Below are 21,265 nucleotides of genomic sequence, written 5' to 3'. Positions count from 1 at the left end.
CAGCAAATGTTAGCAGGCAAATTGTGCTGTGAGGCACCACAACCCATAGAGGGCAACTGGATTAATACTTGGATTGACCAAAAACTTCACTGCTGTCAACATCAGCCCAGGAACAAGTCTGGAAACAGTCAGCATGCTGAAGGGCAACCATCCTTGCTAGCGGTCTGTAAGGCAGGGCATGCCTGTTAGAGGAGAGGGTAGGGCTGTAAGACAGACATCCACCAACCACAAAATGGCCTTGTTAGAGCTCTGCTTTTTTCCCTTCAAAAGCTGCCACTTCCCCTTTAAGTTGCCACAATTTTTTTTTTTTTTTTTTTTTTTTTTTTTTTTTTTTTTTTTTTGCAGGACTTGAAAACACTGTGTTTCCTAGAGAAATCTTCAACAAAGCAAAGAAAATACAGCAAAAACATTTTCTCTTCTAAGGAACCCAGCAAGTAAAGGTGAGCCCAAGGACTGCTGGAGAAAGGACATTCGCATAAATGATTTGTTTGTACTGCTAATATATAAAACTCATTGAACAAAGCAAACTGTGTATCAGTTGATAAAGAATGGATTGTGTTTTTGTTTTTTTTAAGCCAGTTAATTTTTCAGTCCAGGTGTTCTCATTGCAGCTCCAGGTGCTCTCATTATTGTCCTATTCTTTCAGTTCTATCAGAAATAATCCTTTCTTAATAAATCAAAAATAAATCAAAAGAAGACATACAGGTTATCTGTTTCCTTCAGGTTCATAAGGGAAAGTCCTTACAGAAAAGGTAGACTACCAGCTTTGCTCAGAAAAAAAATGTTGTTAATATCTTATCTACCAGCAGATAAAATACGTGTGCATGTTGTACATGTATTTACTTTCATGTTAATATCTTTACAAATGTAACTATACCAAAAAAAAAAAAAAAAAAAAAGAAAAAAAAAAAAAGTGGAAAAAACACTTTCCTTCCTCCCTCAAAATGTACAAAAACAGATATCTTCTTCAATTACCTCCTATAGAGAAAGCTGTCTAGAGGCATTGTTGCATGACCAATAGCTCAAGTATATTAGATTTAGGTAACAGATCATACGCTGCCCTCTCAAACCATACTAATTCCCTACTAAGAGTGTTAAATGATACTGGTAACATGCAAATCCTGATTTATTTTTTTTTTCTTATGAGGTCAATTTTACACCATTGTAATTCAAGTAGTATCAGTGTTACTGTTTCACACTGATGATAACTGATGAAAAGAAAATAGATCATGCTGATTTCATGGAACTGCAAAGCAAAATACAGCCAAAATGGATCTAACAATTGTTTTGGGAATGGTTATAGGAGATTGACCTGCAAGCCAGCATGACAATTTGGCCTGCCAGAAACTTGTAGTAAAGAGATGCAGAAGCCTTAGAAGATCTTTGCTATACCCTCATGCTACCAGATAGAAAACAGGTCTTTCCATCTAAATCTTAGATGAAAGTCAGTTATAACAATACTGCTGCTAATAGCAAACCAAAATTCAACCACCTTTGCTAAACCCAAGGTTATGGCCCTAGAATGATGCATGCCACAATAAAGTCTTCGCCCAGTAACTCCTAAAGCATCACAGGTTTGTACTGTACCCTCCAGGTCATGATAAATGTTAATAAAAAATAACTGCACCAATAATCAAGGAGATTGTAATTCACACATTCAAGCTAAGACATGTAAATATTAATTCTGTTTTGCCACCTGTGTGGGCACAGAATTCCTTACAATATAGAGTGTTAGTCAATCAAGTACTCAGAGGTGGATTGCTACTGAAATTTAAAATCCTCAAAAAACATTAGATCTTTCTTTGAGACATGCCTCATTTTTAAGAGTGTTAAAGTGCTTTTTACAGTAAGAATCACAGATGCTCTACACAGGCCTTGTCATTTAATAAATTGATCTCTCATGAGTTTTAATTTATGCTTTGTTAAGTAGAGCTCCTGGCTTCTGATGTTCTCATCCTAAATGCCTCCACAGATTTGACTGGTTCCAGGTCAACAGATCCTTCTCACTCCCTGTAGCACACTTCTGCTTTTCATCCTTGTAACAGATACCTCATTACAGAATCAGGATTGCATGATGTCAAAAGGGTTGCATTGCAAAGCACAGATATGTCATTCCCGTTACAGATGCAGAAACCATACCGATGGATTGATCTTGAATTTCAAAACAGGTAAGTCAACTTGAAGAGAAGACACTTGTTCTTCTACTTTTGAACATTTAAAGAGAGATAAAAAAGTGTAAGTTGCATATGAATAAGCTGATGGCAAAGCCTGTAACAAAAGCTTTATGTAGTCTAAGATACACTACTACTTTTTAACTCCTTTGCAGTGTCAATTAGATAATTCTATGATTCTAGATAATTATGATCAAAAGGACATTTCAATGAAGAAAATACTACAAATATAGTCTCCTCTTGGTACAAAAAATAATGGTAGAATAATAAATAAATAAATAAACGGCTGAAAATGTACAAATGTAAAGCACTTTCAGGTAGATGAAGGGCTGCAGAGGCTGCAAACATCTGGTACAAAGAGTCCTTGATTTAGTACCTGCTTTGTATGACTTGACTTTTATGCCTTTCATACTGCATGTGCTAATTCTCTTTCTAAAACCTGTCAGGCTGCAGAAAACAGCTTCTCACAGGTGAGCTGGACAGCAAAGTCCTGTCCATTCCAAAAATGAGTAAACCATTAAGAAATGAGGATAGGGATAAAAGTTAAAAGAAAAAAATATATATATATAAATCTCACTGGTTGGAAGTAAGGTGAAACCTGTTCCTACAAAGTGCTGAAGGTTTATATTTCTTCATGTTTTTCCCCAAAAGAGCTCAGTTGCATGCAAGCACCCATAGCAGTGAGCCTTCTCAACTAGCAAGATACTAGCAGGAGGAGGAAAAATGTTCACACAAGCAATAGGAATGAGAGCTGCCCTCCCATTCACCTTCTCAAGAGGCAGCAGTTCAGAAGCTGTTGTCTCTGCTCCATCTAAATGTTCAAATTCCTCAACTTCTTTCCCAGACTGTTGCCAGTGGGTCTGTCAAAAACTGCAAGACCAGCAAGTACCAGGTAAGGCCTGGGTCAAGCCCAGCTTGTGCAACCTTGTCTTCTCCACAGTCAAATCATTTCTTTGATAACCTCCAGACCTTTCAGGCTTATCTCAGCAGAAAACTGGCACTGATTTACATCTCATATCTTCCACTAGGATCTTGGCTTCATTATTCTCCTGCTTAGCCCAGTATAAATCAGGAGTAAAGCTCTTGGAACATAACTGTATATTAGTATTAAATCAGTAGGAAAGAGGAAGCAGAGAAGTGTTTTAAATAATAAATAGACATTCTCAGGCTTTCTTGTTAAAACTTATAGTTGCAGGCAGGCAGGCAGAAGTCTTAACCAACATTAATAAGACTTGTTTTACTACACACAAAATGTTACCAGTTTCCATTTTTTAAAGTACATTTATAATTACTACAGTACACCATTCTCCTTATGGTATTACTTGCTAGCATTAGTCATATATTTTTGTTCTCCCTTCCAAATAGAAAACAATTTTTTTTTCCTGAAGTTTGCAGTAAAATTGGAGGTTCTGTGATCTTTTGTTGAGCTTCAGCCCCATTCCCACCTGCAGTGTCTTGTACCAGGGGTTTCCTTTATGTTGTCATGTACATTGGCCTTTCAAACACGAAAAAAAAGGAAAGTCTTAGTTCCCAAACTACAATTTTCTAATAATGTAATAACAGAATAGAAAAATCTGTCATTTCCATGCTTTCAAATTAGCTAAATTCCGGCCTGCCACAATGAAAAGAGTGAAGAACATACCATAGTTGCTGACTGCAGATGACTTCCAAAATGATGACCTTGGGTCCCAAAGGGAGTTAATTTAAAAGCCCTGTTCAGCTGAGCAGAATGAGACCTGTTCAGCTCAGATTTTCCTGACTTTTTCTGAGAATGCAGTTCTCAAAAATGTACCAAATCTCTCACTGACACAAAGGGAAGACTACCCATATTGTCATGTGTTAACCTAAATGAGAATATGAAGGATCACCCAATGCTAAAATCCTTCCTGGGAACTTGACTCTAGACATGAATAAGGTTCCAGCCTGCTCCCAGGTTTTTGAATTGACATAAATACCTTCCAGCAATTAAACTTCAAGATACAACACACCTCATTCTGGCCAGGTGACTTCCCATGAGCATTACTTTGTCCTTTATGACCAACCCCATGATGCCCAGACATGTCAGGCTTCTCCTCAGAATAATTTCTCCAGAAATGGCCCAATATTTCATTTCCAAAAGTGATAGGGTTGAGACAAGATAGAAGGATATGGAAATAAAAATAAACCAGACTTCCATGATCCTTGGAGTTTTGGGAAGGAGTTTCAGTTGTCAGCAGTTCTTGGCCCGTGATGTACAGACAGCAAGTAAGGTCCCACAGTCCCCACTTACATAAGGTCTGTCTCTTCTCATTTCAGTCTCTACTTCATTTTCCCACACTGGAAGGCCAGTTAAAACTTAAAAGTATCCTGGCCAAGATTATCTATTTCAGAGATAAATATCTCAGCCCAAGCAGTTTCCTAAATTTATGCTTTGATATATGCTTTGATAGTGAAAGCTGAACCTAGGGATATTCTACCCCACCATCCTATTCCAGAGAATGATATGAAAAGTAATAAGAACAATTGATTCAATGTCAGTAAATGCCAACCCATTAAAAGGGCTTAAAAAAGCCTCTTTTTTAAGTTGTCCCTACATTTCTTCTTCACCTTGGCACAAAAGCCATGCATATTTTGTTTGTTTGTTGTTTCTATATTTCTATCATTCTCCTTCCCAAGAGTCTGGAAGTGGGTATGAATAAGCATATCAATTAATTAATCTTCACATAATAATTTGAAATGAAAATACTACTTTTTTGAAGATATGGACCATTTTATTAAAGAAGCACATCCCTTTTTAACTCAATTTCTCCCTCTCCAACCATGAAAACATAGGTAAAGAAAATGTCACTTTTATACTGGAGAGAGAACATGTGCAGGGAAAAGGATTATCTTTGTTTATGATGTGTTGTTGAATTCTCTACTTTTAGTTGAAAATTTTTCTAAGCACACTGCCAAAACTATATGGTGCTCTTTCTAACACAATGCAGATGGACACTGTGACATGGAAAGGGAAGTGTAGGATGTGGTATTCATCACTGAAAAGGTCATATTAGAAGTAAGTTGGTCTCACTAAAATGAAACCAAATGAAAATATAAATTGTAATCAGTTTTGTTTTTTTTTTTTTTTCTTGCCTTTTCTTTCATTTCTGAATGCATTTACTCAGTTAGGATGGAATTACTCTGTGGTTACCTACCACAGTCCCTTTTATTCATAAACTGGCAAGTTGTGTTATATATTGTGTAAAAGTTTTCATCACCAGCCATCATTGTTGTGGTTTAACTTGATCATATATGCTAAAATCCCAGTTTTAATCTGCTGAATTCATTGGTCTTTGTCACCATTGGGTTCTCTTCAAAGAAATAAAAACGGGCAACTAAAAGCCTCAGCTTACAGGGTGGGGTATGGAAATGACTGTTGGTGTTTTGGTGTTGGTGGTGTTTGTTTGTTTTTTTAGTGGACGAATGTGTTTTGTTCTCCAGAATCTTCAACCATTTCTATGTTTCCTTTATTTCTGCTTTTAAATACAATGTTGGTCAGTTTTAACATTAAAGATGACAGTTCCAAAAACAAAGAGGAAAAGATTTTCTTTTGAATAAGGTATTAAAAAAAAAAAAAATCTGTCACCTCTGGGGAAAAAAAAAAAAAAAAAAAGGAGAAATGTCATACTATGTGACATACTATGTGCTTGAACATTTTCAAATGTTTTCCCACATTTCCCACAATGGAGTCAAAGTTACTTACTATTTTGCTTTGACTGCATATTCTACCTTTGAGTTTTCTTTTCATGAGAGGAAGAAAGAACTGTCCGGCTGGCACTTCAGCAATTTGTGAGTTTGGTTGAAAAGAGAAAGCATCTGGTCCCACTGTAATTGTATTCAATGAGTACGTGGGACAGCTCAAAGTAAAACCAAAACATAAACCATTTAGTATTTCTTTGTTAACATCTATCTTATCTCAACATCTCTGGTCCCTGCACATACCTTACCAGAAGATTTTTCCATTGTTAGGAGAATAAATAGCATTCAGTGTTACATTTAATTCTCCGTTAATATTGTCATGAGTTCAAGTATAAATATTGAACTCAATAAAAATATTAATGTTCATATCAATTAACTTTTAATGACTATTTTACAAATTCCAAGTACTATTTATTCTTGTGACTCATTGCAGATCCCCAGATTTTAATGAATTTACAACATTGGCTTTCAAATTACGCACTGAAGGGCCAAGTAGCCTGTTGACTTTGGACTGCAAGGTGCCAGAGCCTTTTGAGAAGTGAAAGGATTTACATTCTGAAATTGAAGTGACAAATATTAGTCACAACTTTGTATTTTGGACACTGAACATCCTGTTCCAAATAGTCTTTAAGCTTTTTGTAGGGACAGGGTGTTGTTAACCTTTCTTTGAAGCATCTGCTATCCATCATTTTATGAGCTCACTTTTTAAGAAAACATTTTACTCAACACATGCTGAACTCCACCGGTGGTTTTAAGGGCATGAGTTCTTCTGTTTTAGAATTGCTTATCCAAACTGAGGCTAGAACTGAGGAAAGAAGCTGAGTCACAAGAACCTTTGAACTTAAGTTTAGATAGCAAATCTAAATGTTTTTTGCTAACTTCCATTTCTAAATGCAATAATTAAGTTGTAAGAAAATACATTCTTTGCAAAGCAACAGTAACAAAAATTAATCAATCAATTAATTAATTAATCTTTAGCTTTCATCCAGGGAAACAGTATTTGACACACTATCAAGTGAACCATAATGCTTTGCAGATTTAGCAAGCACACAACATTATTAATGATTTGGGTTACCAGGTAATGGAGGCCCTATAAAATGAATAATTAGACACACAAGTGCAAGGGCAGAAAACTCATTGTAATACTGGAATGGAAAGGTTGTTCTTCTGCAAAATATAAATGCATTATTTATTATGGTCCATGCATTTTCTACATATTCTTCTAAATTTGAAAATCATTTGTGATATTGCACGCAATTCCACTTGTTCATTAGTAAATTGATCACCAATTGTAAAAGGCTAACTATAAAAATATGTACTATTTGGAATCATTCACACTTACGTTGAAGAAACTGTTGCCAATGAGCTGTTTGGGATGTAATCTGGTTACAAACAAGAGAAGTGGAGGAGGAAGAAAATCTGAACCCTTTAGTCAGAGGGAAGAGGTTTGTGAGGATAGTTATCAACCTTTGTCTGGCAAATCTATGGGCAGTATTACTGAAGAAAGATAATCAGTGTGCAATCAGATTAATAAAACACTAAAAAAAAAACAAAAAAAAACAAAAAAAAAAAACTTTTAAATACACAGGTCTACCTCAAGTTGCCCTGATAATCTTACTCAATTTTGAGTACTATACATGAGGGGACTTATTAAGAAAAATGTCTCCTCAAATCATTTTCAATATGAATTTTAATTTCCATAGAGATTAAAAACATGTATTTTCACACCTAATAAACACAAATTATCTCAGGTTGACAGTATTCATAAACCAATCAAGAATTAAAATGAATTTGTAAGAGAATCCCTGTTTCTCCAGTAAGGTGGCATTATCTCACTAGCTAACACCTACAAGTTGGCACAGAGAACACCAGCCTAAACATACATGTATTCTCTCTTCATTCTGTTCCCTCCCAGCCTGCCTGCTGACTCCTCCATTCCTACCACTGTTCCTAATCCTGTTCAGCTCCTGATCATTCCCTGACTCTTAAAAGACAGCATTTTAATAGTAAGTACTCTCACTTTGTTTTTAGCTCCATTCACTCTATGTCACTTTGATATCTCACTGTTCTTCCTTTAAACAAGACAAAAATTGAATCCAGATCAAGAAATTTTTATTTATCTCTGTCCTGTTTTTCTCCACATCATTGACATCTATAAATTTCATCATCTCCAAGATGCCAGAAGTTTCCACACCTTTGTAAAAGTTGCTCTGATGCCCAGCTACACTTTAGTGACTCCAACATGGACTGCCTAAATTTTCAGCAGCAGAGCTAATAAAATGTTGGGAATACTGATATTATGTGCTGGGCTGCTTCATTTGTCTCCAGGAAAATTTTCCTCTTTTTCAACCTGCTTCAAAACTGACAAAACATTGCTTCCCATATCTTGTGCATAATGAAGATTGCACAGCAGTGAACAGCTAATCAGGGCCAAGTCCTCTATTTGACTTGTAAATATCTTTGGCTGTCTTCCAAACTCAGTGCAATTACTACAGCTTTACAACACTTTAAAGTGAGAGGTACAGTTGGTCTAGTAAAGCCAGTAACACATAAATGCTGAAAAATCACAAAATTTTCACCATTTAAGCAAGTTATTCTAACTTCAGGACTTCTAGATGTGCTGAGAAAAATATGGAGTTGTAGATGTAGGACTTCTACCAATTTAGGGTTTTGTGTGTTAACTCCTTTTAATATCAGGGACTTAGCAATGGAAACATAAGAAATTGTTGTCTTTTTTCATACAAAGGTGATGTAAGGTTTTGTGCTCTCTCACTATGGTCTATTTCACATAAAATTTCTTCCACAGGGTATTATCAAGTACGTTTGCTATGTAACCTCTTTCTGCTTAGGAAGCACGTTTTTCTGTCAGATTTTTTCCTTGACTTAAAGAGACTTCGATGGCGGCAACAACGCATTCCCACACAAAGAAAAATTTGCCCTCACAGTTTTCACTGTTTGTATTTTTTTGGAGATGGCATAGATGCTGTTAATGGAAAGGGGAAAGAAAGGGGAATGAAAAGGGAAAAAAAAAAATAAAAAAGGTAAATGCAAGAATAGTGCCAAGCTTTGCCAGGATATATATATATATATATATATATATGTATAATATATAATATGTAATATGTAATATAATTGATATGTATCAATATATGTATACATCAATTACAGTATTCAACAGCTTAGATTTGTTACATGTTAAAACTGCAAATAGAAATCACTGTAAAAGGAAAAACTGAAAGAGTTAATTGGGGAAGTGTGGAAAGGTAGACTAACAGATTTAAAATATTTTTAAAATGTGTATTGTTCTGAGTTCCATGTCACCACAGCAAGAGTGCCTATGGTAGCTGTGTTAGACTATCAAATAAAAGCTTTCCTACGGCAGTGTTTTGTGGTATACTTTGTACCACATGCAGACATAGTACATCGTCTTCCCAGGAGCACAGGTGTGAAATCTGATGGAAATTAAGATCTTAAGAGAGGTCAAATGACCCTTTGGCTCTGTATGTTAAATGCCATTCAGGATGTGAACCACAGAGACTTAGCAATAATTGTCGTTATAGAGAAAGTCTTTAGTATGTCATTGAAGTGAAACAACTCAGCTATAGCAGGTGAGAGGTGAACCACTATTGTGGCTTTCATTTTAATGATTTGTCCATCTCTTCCTCTATGATAGAGAAAAAAATGAGTACACTCAACTTGCTTTTATTAACCACACACTTCGGGAAAGAGTGAAAAGGTGCTTAGCAGCTGAAGGCTAAAGTCATCATCAGTGCCATTCTTGTTGGAAAAGAGCAGTAAAAATAAAAGACAGTATCTGATGTTAGTGCTGTCTGTTTTTGTAGCATGTCTTGAAAGCAACAGGCATAGCATATCCATCAGCCATTAAAGCTGGCCATTGTGTACCATACGGCCATTGTGTTCCCCACAGTGCTGCTTTCAGAGGCTTCTGCTCAGAAAATTTCATCTGCAACACCAATCTGGGAAGAAAAAGGGGAGAAATTTCCAATGGGGAGAGGAAAGAAAACAAGAACAGGCTTGGAAGAAAGAGAGCAAAGAAGTGCAGGCCACCAGGACTACATGCTCACTAGCCACCTGGATTTTAGAACATAGCCAGAGATTATGCAAATAACTGTGCTGCTTAGTTGCCTCTGCTGGGCTCAGTCCCAGAAGGATCGTAGAAGAACACAGCATCCCAAGATTTGATAGAAATGGCAGCAAAGGTGGTAAAGCTTACATCTAATCCAGAAAACTAGACTTTGTCTACCTCCACAATGGACAGCACAGATCTCCACCACTTGGAATCACAAGTATCAAGCAACTCCTCCTCAGAGCCAGAGAATGGGCCTTGGCCAAAATTTCTTACTGGAAAAGATACAGCTATCTTCTTTTTCCTAATAGTTAGGAACATACTGTGGCTGGTTCACTTCTGTCTCATCTCATACTTTTTTTGCATCAAATACAATCTTAACACAACCCTTCAATAACATCAGTTGTAATTTTATTGCAGTTTCTTATTTTTTATTTGTAAGTTTCACAAACTATTTGCAGTAGGCTAAGTCACTGTTTTTTGCCCTTGACAACTGTTCAAAAACTCCATATCCAAATTTCCTAGCATTTGCCTTCCCTTTAGCTCAGAGAAGCCCAGGTGATGCTCTGTAAAGCAGAGAGACCACTTGGCAAGAGTATTAAAAAAAAAAAAAAAAAAAAAAAAAGAGTTGACAACCAGCTGCCAGCAACAGAAGGGACCTTTTCAGTAAACACTGTCAATGTATTCATAAATCACCCAGACAAAAAGGAAGGGAAAGTGCAGTCAGAGTTATAATGTCCCGGAGAAGCACTGTTTGATTGTTGTTTACAGGACAAGAAGCATGTGGCTGGAGCTTTTTAGAGAGCCTCTGAAGTTCATTGCTTCCTTCTCTGAATCTCACTTGCTTTTACATGTTGTCACTACAGTCATTCACATACCAGCAATCTGATAGCAAGAACGGAGCAATTTCAGGAAGCGAATGCTATAACATTTTGTTGCTACTCCTTTGTGGTGAAGAACTTGCTCATTTAAAAATCAATTAATCAATCAATCAAACTGAATTCAAAGTTTGCTATTCTAGCAAAATATTATTTTCTAGCAAAATATTATATTCTATAATATTCTATTATACTAAACACTTATATGCTTCGTACATGAAAAAGTACTGAAAATGTGTATTATTGTTAAGTACAGATATCAAACCTCTGGTTATATTTTAATCAGAACCAAATAATGTAACACCATTTGCATGGGTAAAGAGAAAAATCACAAGTTTCAAGCTAAAATAACTTATTGTTCTCATTGATGTCTTGCGCTTTAGACCTATAAAACAACAGTGATGTCAATGCAGTTACTAAATTACGAGGGGAGAGAAAACTTCAAAACTCAGCAAGAGGCCCTTAGGAAAGGAATATGATTGCCAAAATAAAACCTCCACTCCTGCTCTCTCAGCCGCAAAGAAAGCAGGATGCTTTAGCTCACTAGCCAAAATGCTTCCAAAGAACTACCCAGAAAGAAAAATCAAAATACAGTAACATTAGCTTTTGATATCTATTCCCTTCTCCACTCAAAGAAGGCACTCATGATCTTATTTCCCTAAGAAGGAGTTGAAAGAATAAATTTAATTAATCTGTCCTTCAACCACAACAGAATAATATTTTTCTAGTAAAAAAAAAAAAAAAAAAATATCTAAAATTACCATTTGTACAGCAACAAATAATCTGAGACTACTGAATGGCAGCAAAAGAAGTACAGAGTGGCTGTTAAAATTCATATGGAAGAGGCAGTGCTGCTCCTAAAACACGAGAATACACAGTCCAGGGAAAATGACAGAATCTGCCCTTTTGGGGAGAAACCATCAGCAATGTTCAGTTAAGATTCTATTTTATATTGTTTCTAGTTCTTTTTTTTTCCCCTGAGTAATTCAAGCTATATCGGCTATTGGCTCTAAAGAGCAGCAATGCATGCCAAAAGGTTAACTCTTCAAAAAAGAAAAACTCCAAATCCTCTGATAAGAGGGGAGGCCAGATAAACAAAAATTTCGGCAACTGTGTGAAGAATAGGCCAAATTCATCTTTGGTGTAACAATAGAGGTACCCTGGAGTCAAGCAAAAGCCATAGCTGTGAGTGCTGCGGCGTAGCAGCAAACACAGCAAGGCTTTTCCTTATTCACTGGTGACCTGGGTTTGCAAAGGCTGGGTTCTGTGATTCAATCAGAAGCACTGATGCCTGTAGGTGTGAACTTCAGAGCACTGTAGTTCTGCTCTCAACCCAGTTAAAAAACAAGGTAAGCCACAAGTGTGGACCAGCATTTTATCTAATCAGCTTCTAGTGCTTGTGCTGCTCAGACAGGGTTAATCAGACATACATAAAACCATTTCCTGGCACTTTTGGAAAGCTTCTCCACTGATGATTCCAACAATACGAAAGGTTTCAATTTTGCAGAGTTTATATTGGCCTAAAGCGTACTGAATTTTATTTTATCACACCCTGTGGGACACATTCACTCGAAGTCTTTTTTAAGATGGCTTAGAACAAATCTAGCAACCTAGCCCTTCTCTCCTCTGTGAAAACTGAAACAAAGATTAATAAAGAATTAAGAAATGAAGTAGAAAGAAAAACTTACTCTAAGTGCATTTTGTAAAAGCGGTGCAAGTATTTACTTTATTTTGCATGTGCTTTACTGGGAGTTTTCTGACCAAGATCAGAGAGCTAGGAGTGCTGCTAATCCCAGCAAATGCTGTGCTAAAGCAGTCAAACTGCCCCTGAAAAGTTCAGACAAAACAGAGTTACTGCAGCCCAGCACCGCAATCATGAGACTACTGAAGCACAGGTCTGCACACCATGGGGTTAAGCAGCTTGTAGTGGCTGACAGTAAGATTCGGTAGACCTCTATAGCCAAAGGCCAGCAAACGGATCCTCTAGACGTCTTCGCATGCAACTGAAATGAGAGGTCCATAGGACCAACCTGAGATGGAAGGGTCGACTGCTCAAACAGCCTGTCCCTTGCGTCTTTGGTTGCCTGAAAAGAATAAGTAAATAAATAAATAATAACAAATAAAGAAAGAAATAAACAGAAATAAATCAAATCACAAAAGCTGAGATATTGGGCCAGATTTTCACTTCTAATGAGAGCATTGAAACCACTGTTGAAATGCTGAATAGTTCTAAAACACTTGTAGATCTTCTCCTTTGTACTCAATTTATGGTGCATTTAAAACTCTAAAGCAATGTATGAAGAAAAGCTGATACTCAAGGTCTCAATTCCAAACCAGCAAGGTTATATGTTTCTTTTGCAAAAAGCTTAGACACTCCTGGAAATAACTTTTTAAAATTACTACTTCTTTACACACACTTCTATTTTTAGTTTAACCCGCATGAAATTATGGAGTTACACTGTTGGGAAGAAGGTGAACAATTATCACGATTCCACATTTTCTACACACAGCAGTAAAGTCAACTGTTTAGGAGACCTGTAGGGAAATTCTGAATATGTTTTTTGCCCTGTAGGCAAATCCTGAATATAACTTCTCAGAAACCTGTTAAAAACATTTTCCTCTGCATACTGTTGAGTCATTTAATACTTATTCATTTTAGTCAACTGCTTAATTGGGAAGTTATCCTAGCACATTAATTTTATTAAGTCATTTACAGAGTAAATTTTATTTCTCGTTATTTAGTTAGTGAAAAGATTACAGAGTACTGCCCTGGTGTTACTGTACAAAAAGATGTAGATGCATTGTTTGCATGGAGACTATTATTGAAGCAGGTGAATTATGGGATGTTATGGAGATAACAGTACATTTCACCTGTGTCAGTCTTTCCCTATGGTCATCAGAAAACACAGCAAGGAAGAGTGAAGACTTGAGAGTGAAGACTTGTGTATGTGCCTGGCTGCTGTAACATCCATTGTCCTGAACTGCAGGTACTCCCAACATATTGTGGGGAAGATGGTCCAAGCAGTGCAGTCCCAATGACAGCCCAACACTGGGTACTTCACACCCACCTACTAGAAGGAAGCTACTAGGAGGCATACAAGCAGTGCTTTATGAAATTTTCTGCCTGACAGACACTTCAGACTTTTTAATATTCTGGCTCACCAACTTGCCGTGAAAATTTCAGGACCAGCACAGCTTGCAGTAACTGCACAACAGACCAGATACAAAGTTGTAATCCATTCAACACCCTTTAAGAACAGGATTCAGTCCAAAAGCACACAGCCTTTGTACAACTCCCTTACCTCTCGATGCTCTTTCTGGCAAAAAAGCAAATCCCGCTTCCATGAAGCACTACAGCCCCTTGCATTGTCTCATAAGTGTTTCTTCAGGGCTGCTCTGAGCACTTCATATCCAAACACATTCCTTTCTTGAATTGCAGTTTATAGCATGTTGGACCAACTGCCTGCTTTGCAGATCATTCCCTGGTCTGCAGGGACTGTGCTGTACAGGTGCAATGGGCAATATTTTCTCATGAAGAGAGATTGCACGGTCAGGCTCAAGAATTTATTTCCAAATCTCCAAACAAACTTGAGCTGCTGTTGACAACCAGGTGAAGAGAAATCAATGACTGAAAGTCTGCAGCTGTGGAGACAGCAATCTATACTGGCTGAGATGAAAACTGTCTTTATCCCCCAGTTTTATCAAGCTGCTGATGCTGTTGGTCTCCAGTCTGGCAAAGATATTCTTATTCATCTCTCTTAAGAAACATAAAGACATTTTCCCTGTAAGAAGCAATAGGTTTGAAGCCCTTTGCCTTTCTAAAACCACTAGAAACACATATAAAAGAAAAAATGTGCTTTTTTTTTTTTTTTAAAGTACTGTCAGAAGCCCAGAGCATTGCCAGACCATCTGAATGTGAATCATTCCACAAGGAGAAGAGGGTCTTTCAGGAATCCATCCCATCTCCAACTTTGTCCCATTTCAGCTGCTGCCAAAACACTGGGATTTTATTTATTTTTATTAACACTCCTACAACTTCAGACTCATGGCTCTCCTGCGTCCCTGGAACATGCAGCAGTTATGGAACAGATTCATCTTCCCAGATTCCTGAGACTGAAACGTTCAATAATGGTTTTTAGTGTTTTGTTTTCTTAAGCTCATCTTGGAACTCCACATTCACCATTTGGGCTCAAATATCACTTTCCACACTTGGAATCAGGGATTCTGGCTGCTAAACATGGATTTTGACACCGAAACTACTTGAAATGCATAAGGCAATAGATGCTTCCCTTTGTCCTCAGTGCTATGACAGTCAGAGGAAATAGCCCCTCTGGACTTAGGGAATAAGAATTGCTGCTATACAGAAACATGACAAGTGTAAGTAGTTTAAATAGGACTTGCGTTCAACAGACAACCTAACATTCAACATTATGGAACTGTAATTACTTTCTTTCAATGTGTAAAAATATGAATAATGTTCTGTTACCTGGTGTAATCTTTACACGAGGTGTTTTCTCAAGGATACACCTCATTTTTATCCTTTTTGAAAATCATAAATTACCTCATGATTCTTCCTAAACCTGTCAAAGAAAGAGAGAAAATGGAAAAAAAAAAATGGGAAAGGAGGAAGGAAGGAAGGAAGGAAGGAAGGAAGGAAGGAAGGAAGGAAGGAAGGAAGGAAGGAAGGAAGGAAGGAAGGAAGGAAGGAAGGAAGGAAGGAAGGAAGGAAGGAAGGAAGGAAGGAAGGAAGGAAGGAAGGAAGGAAGGAAGGAAGGAAGGAAGGAAGGAAGGAACTGTCAAAGAAAGTTTTTTAACTGGAATTGTATTACTGCTTTGGAAAATGCATATTTTTAACAGCCTGTGTAGACTAGGAACTTTCTAGATCCCCTGGATATTGCTAGGTAGCTAAAAATGTCTACAAAAATGTTTCAAATAGTAAACTGGCTTCTGTGAAAGAAATTTCAGTCTTTGTGGTTGTAAGTATTAAGGGAGTGTTCCCAGAAACAGTGATGGGGGATGTTATAGGTGTTCCTGCTATGTGTAATAAAAGAGTGGAAGCATGTGAGATTCTCCAGTTACTGAAAAGGAGGGTAGCTGAGGGGGGGAAGCAGCTCAGATACAGCAAAGATGCAGACACAATAGGTTGTGTAAGCACAGACAGAAAATGTAATCCCATTGGTGCTTTCCAAGAAGACCCATCGACCTTGTCTCCACCTTACATCACAGCTCCCAACTCTGCATGGGGAACTCTGCAGAGCACGTCTGTTTTTCTCACCTGGCATGTAAAACAGGAAAATTCAGGAAGGGCCCAGAGCTGTGTGCAGTCTCCACATCACCACGGGTCTAATGCATGTCAAACCACGGCGCCGGGCTTACTTCCCCCAGTGACTTCGTGCTCAGTGCACCCTGGCTGGGATGACAACTTATGAGTGTTCTTCTGCAAAGCCTTCCTGCACCACTGAGAGGAAATTCGAAACTATGTCTGAAACAATGAAAAACATTAGGTACATAAAATACTTCTGTATAAAGTTAATTTGTCGTAGAGCATCAAGGTTAAAAAGCTAATGTAAAAATATGCCTCAGAAGTGGAGTCACGTTGTGTTTATAATGTGAATTGTACAGTTTCCAGATCTCAGAAGCATCCCTACTGCAGCTCCGTTAAAAGGAGGGAGATCAAATATCAGGAGAATATCCTGTCTAGTCAAGTCAAGGTTTAGATAACATTACCAATAACAGTTCTACCATTCAATTCTTGCATGGAAAGTGAAAGATAATCATATGTAATATAAATTATTTTTATCAATATTGTCCTCAACACTTAGCTAAGCTCTCCCAGGCAGAACAAGCATTTTTGTTATGTACCTATTCAGGAAAGGCAGGAAGCAATGAAAATAGGTAGAGTCTAGCAAACATGACCTGCAAGGGAAGTATGACAAAACTGAGGTTGTTCAGTCTTCAGAAGACTGGTGGGAGATATGTTAATAACCTTCAAATACAAAGCAGACCAAGGGGAAGAGAAAAAGAATCATATTCTCTCTGTTCCCTGACAGATGTGACATGAAGCAATGCCTTTATAGCAAAGCAAAGAAGGCTCAGTAGGATAAAGCCCTCCCATTATGATGATCTTTCCTACACTTGGCACGGGAGATTAAAATAACACTAGAGCTGTGTCCACATTGGTAAATAAAGCAGCACCTGGGAGCATGCCCACACACTGGAACTTCAACATCATCGATGTCAGGCTGTTAAAAAGTGCTTGGCATGCTTCTTGTGCAAAACAAGGTGCTCAGAAACCAATCCAGGAAGCAGAGCTCATGAGGTGTCTTGACCCATGGGTCTTTTCCACGCGCAGCTACAGGAGGGGCTTTCTCAGAGACTTCTCCACAACAATTTTTCTCAGAGCACAGCAGAATTCCTAGGCATAATCAATGTACTTTTGCAGTACTGTAGCCCTATGCTATTTATTTCAATGCATACTTGAACAGTGGGATAGGATCTTATAATATAGCATTTCTGTGTCACAGAACAGTCCTTTGCTAAGGAGCAAGGATCACACATGTTGATGTGTATCTGTTGTGTTTGCAAGGAGCAATCACACAGGGGATACAGTTAAGGAAAACCAGAACCAACCTTACTGAAGCATTTATTCCATGCAATGCTGTTATGTTCTGGCATCATCCATGTGTGAATTTTGCACTTACTTAGTTATGTGTGGTTGTGTTTGCTTTTTAGAAGAAAAAAAAAAAAAAAGTCTAGGCAGCCCATGGATCTCTTCATATTGGAGAGTTTTGTCATGTACAAGTCAATTTTTACAGTATTTAGCTAAACCTCTGAGCACATATATTCATTTTCGTCTGAAATCTTTCGTGGGTTGCAGTTTCTCAAGCTGCTTCTTCCTTTCCTCTCCCAGGTGATTTTCTTTCCACAGTCAGCTGAGAGCCAGCCTCTTTCTCTGCAACACAGCAGCCCCAGATGGTGCCGGACAGCCGCAGGAGATGGGAATTCACCTCCCAGCAGCCTCACTTGGAGCACAGGTGCAAAGAGAGGAGACATCTGCAGCTTACCTTCAAGCCAGGCAAAGCACTATCAGCCAAGAAAGAAAAGAAATCCCTCCCTCTCTTCAAACTGGAGTGCCTTTTTGTTTCTGGAGCACACCTGCATTCTCACAAAGTTAGGCCGTGGGGCTCCTTAACAAAAGCAGATGAAACCAATGAACAGAAAACAATTATTGTTTGGCAGTAGCTGAAGAAAAATAAATTTAAATAAAATAAAAAGTTGCCTGCTTCTCTTTGCTCTTACATACTAATTATGTTTATTTCCTTTACCATAATCTTTACATTTTTTATTTCATAAGCAAATGCACAGGAAGAGCATCTGGTTGGAGTGGGACTTGCTTTGGAACACATCTTAAAGCACTGCTTCTTGTTCAGGATTTATGCTTCGGTTGCCATACTCCTAAAGCTGTTTTATCGGGGAGATATAATGCTAAATCACATCCTCATGCAATTCGTTAGAAGAAGACATAATAATGTATATCCAACCAGACATGTAAAAAAAAAAAAAAAAAAGTTGAAAATGTATATTTTCCAGGTAAGTAGAAACATATGTATTGTTCACCACCCTTTTAACTTTAGCCATATTTACTCCTTCCAGCCCTCCCGCCCCCCCCATCATCCTGCAATTAGGTTACATTTTTAAACAAAAACACTGACCTAGAAAGCCAGTTTTAATTCTCAAAACAGAATGTCTCATCAATTTTAAATTTTCTCTCCCCCAAAACATTTCTTGAAGTGGGATTCATCTAAGCCAAACTACTCCCAACAGAAAATCTTGGTTTCCATATGTCACTGAAGTTTCCTAAACCTACTGCTGCTTTATTGCAAGAGTAGACGACACTCCACCCTACTCATCAACCCAGACTAACTAACAGGTCAGGCCCTACCCCTTCCTAATCCTGCTGCAGCATTTGTGAGCCATCTGTATGGAGAGGAAGCGGGACAAGTGAACACAGCTGTCAGGAGAATTTGCATTTTGCTCTCCTGACTTGCACCATATGCAACCCAAATCTCAAAATAGCCTAGAAGATCCACAGGACGCTTTTTTCTTTGCTTGTGCCATTGCCTCTGGAGCAGGGATGCCAAGCACAGAGGTAATGGTGCCATGGGAGATGTGCCACCAGGTTTAAAGGTGTGGTCATCAGAATTAGAATGACTTGAATAATTATAAGTATCTGCACAGCAAGTGGAGAATGTAATGTATTTTACACTCATACAGCCTCTAGTAAAGTGTTCACTTCGGTAAATTCTAAATGCTTAAATGAATAAGGATTATTCATCATGGTCTAAGAAGGCAGGGGTTGGATAGGTAACACAGAGAGTACACGCAAAGATTTTATCCCTTCAAATTTTAATAATACCCTCATTGTCAATGATGGGGCTTCCTTGGTTTCCCATAGGAAAAGTCAAAACCATGGTCTGGAGAGAAACATTACAATTAGAGTCGGACAGATATTTTCCAACCTAAATTTTTTCCGTTAGAAAAATGCCTGTTCCATGAAATCAACATGTTCCCACGGTACATTTCATTTTCATCAAATCTTTAGAAGGAAACCAGCTGCCTGGTTCCCTGCCAGTTTGCCTGCTTGCCCAGCAGCCCACCTTGCAGGCAGCCACAGAGCTGGGACCCAAGAGGCACAGGGCAGAGCACTGAGGACTTCTTCATCCCACTTACCATGACACTGAGGCTCAAGAGATTTGCAGCAGTAAGCAGTGAGATGCCTGGGCTGGGGCTGAGGATCCTTGTGCTGACTGGAAGCCCAGCATCCACTTTGTTTTGAAAACAAACGGAAGGAAATGTTCCATCCATGAGACACTTTAAAGGCTTATTTCAGCTTGGAGTTATTTTTTATTTTTATTTCAGAATTTCTCACAGAAGAGACACTTTATACACCATCTGATACTGCATTGCAGAAAGTCACTACCAGATACAGACATCGCTGATTCTGGGGTTGGGGAGATACATATGTTAGTTTCATAAGAAGCAAATTACATCACGTTCACCAATGATTTAAACTATTCGGCAAAACACAGGTGAAGGTTAGAGGGAAATACACAAGAATCTATAAAGTCAAAGTCTAACTGAATGGGATTCCTTCTGACTACACACTGAGTGAACAAAGACAATGGAGTAAGATGTCCAATAAATGAGAACAGTAGGAGAAAAGAAAGGAAAAGAAAGGAAAAGAAAGGAAAAGAAAGGAAAAATGACAAAGGAAAGAAATAATAAGAGAAAAAAAAAATAAGAGAAAAGGGAATTATTCAGATTTGTTTAAGAAATAAAGCTTAGAGACATCACCATCTTGGTCAAAGAGTAAGAGTGAATTATTGGCAGCATAAAAGTAAGCCAAGGAAATATCCTGGCCACAACTCTGATTTTTTGATCTTCGAAGAGAGATCCCATGACTCCTTTGCCAAGGTCTTAATGAAACCTGGGCAGGTGGAAACATTTTATCAAAGGGTACAGAGCCATTCTACAGCACCAGGAGGCAGAAATCCACATACAGCTTCCTTGTCTTCCAGCTGAAAGAAATAATAATAATAATAATAATAATAATATAGGAGGAGGATCTTTCCTCCTTGCGGGTTTTTAAATTCTTGCAATATAAGAGAAAGCTTCATAATATGAAGGACACATCACATACTGTAGTGCAAAACTATTAACAAGCAACACTGATGGGAGATTCAATATTCAATTCCTGCCTACAAACTCTTCATCTCAGCTTTAGAATTATAGAATATAATTATACATTATAGAATAGTATGGCAACATTATAGAATAATATGGCTAAAGGTTCCTTGTTCAAAAGACTGCTCAGGCTGAAGCCAAAGTAGCTGAGTGCAACTCTTAGTAACTATTAGAGTTATAATCAAACATAGCTGTGCTGAATAAACCATTGACAGACTTACAGAACAAATTGCCTCAAATCTGAGGCCACAAGAAAGGCAGAGTCCAAAAATCACTGTGCTGAAAAGAAAGCTTGTGAATTAATCATGTAAGCATACTAAAACATTAATAGTTTTGAACACTGAAGGTGAAAGAACATTTGTTCACCAAAGGTCACTCTTTCAGCTCTGGGGGGAATTTTAAAGAACACATGTTGGAAAATTTGCCTCAGTATTTGTGTTATTTCACCCCTGGGCATCGTTTGCAGTGTAAAGCAATTAGTCTGGTAGCCAATGAGCATCCTGGTGTTGAAACCCTCCAGGAAAAGTCAGCATCACTTAAAGTAACAATACCTCACTGCTGGACCCTGGTTCTCAAGAATAAGTATTTCCTTTTTATTAAATTATTATTATTATTATTATTATTATTATTATTATTATTATTATTATTATTATTATTATTATTATTAT

The 21,265-nt window shown here is 37.7% G+C and overlaps 1 long non-coding RNA gene across 2 annotated transcripts; it reads left to right on the top strand.

Annotated features, from left to right (window-relative positions):
• The first annotated feature begins 337 nt into the window (after nucleotides 1-337).
• LOC119714518 (uncharacterized) lies at nucleotides 338-18,070 on the top strand. 2 transcript variants are annotated; one of them, XR_005261791.2, is made up of 5 exons: nucleotides 338-440; nucleotides 2,125-2,168; nucleotides 3,016-3,063; nucleotides 7,804-7,894; nucleotides 17,764-18,070. It is a non-coding gene; the product is annotated as an uncharacterized lncRNA (long non-coding RNA). The 2 variants fall into 2 exon arrangements; XR_005261792.2 differs by lacking the exon at nucleotides 17,764-18,070 and adding an exon at nucleotides 8,695-8,902.
• The last annotated feature ends 3,195 nt before the right edge of the window (nucleotides 18,071-21,265 follow it).

This window comes from Anas platyrhynchos, chromosome Z (genome assembly GCF_047663525.1).
Source record: "Anas platyrhynchos isolate ZD024472 breed Pekin duck chromosome Z, IASCAAS_PekinDuck_T2T, whole genome shotgun sequence".
In the NCBI taxonomy this organism is placed as follows: domain Eukaryota; kingdom Metazoa; phylum Chordata; class Aves; order Anseriformes; family Anatidae; genus Anas; species Anas platyrhynchos.
Note: the sequence above shows the minus strand (reverse complement) of the source record. Positions and strands in the feature narration are given on the sequence as shown.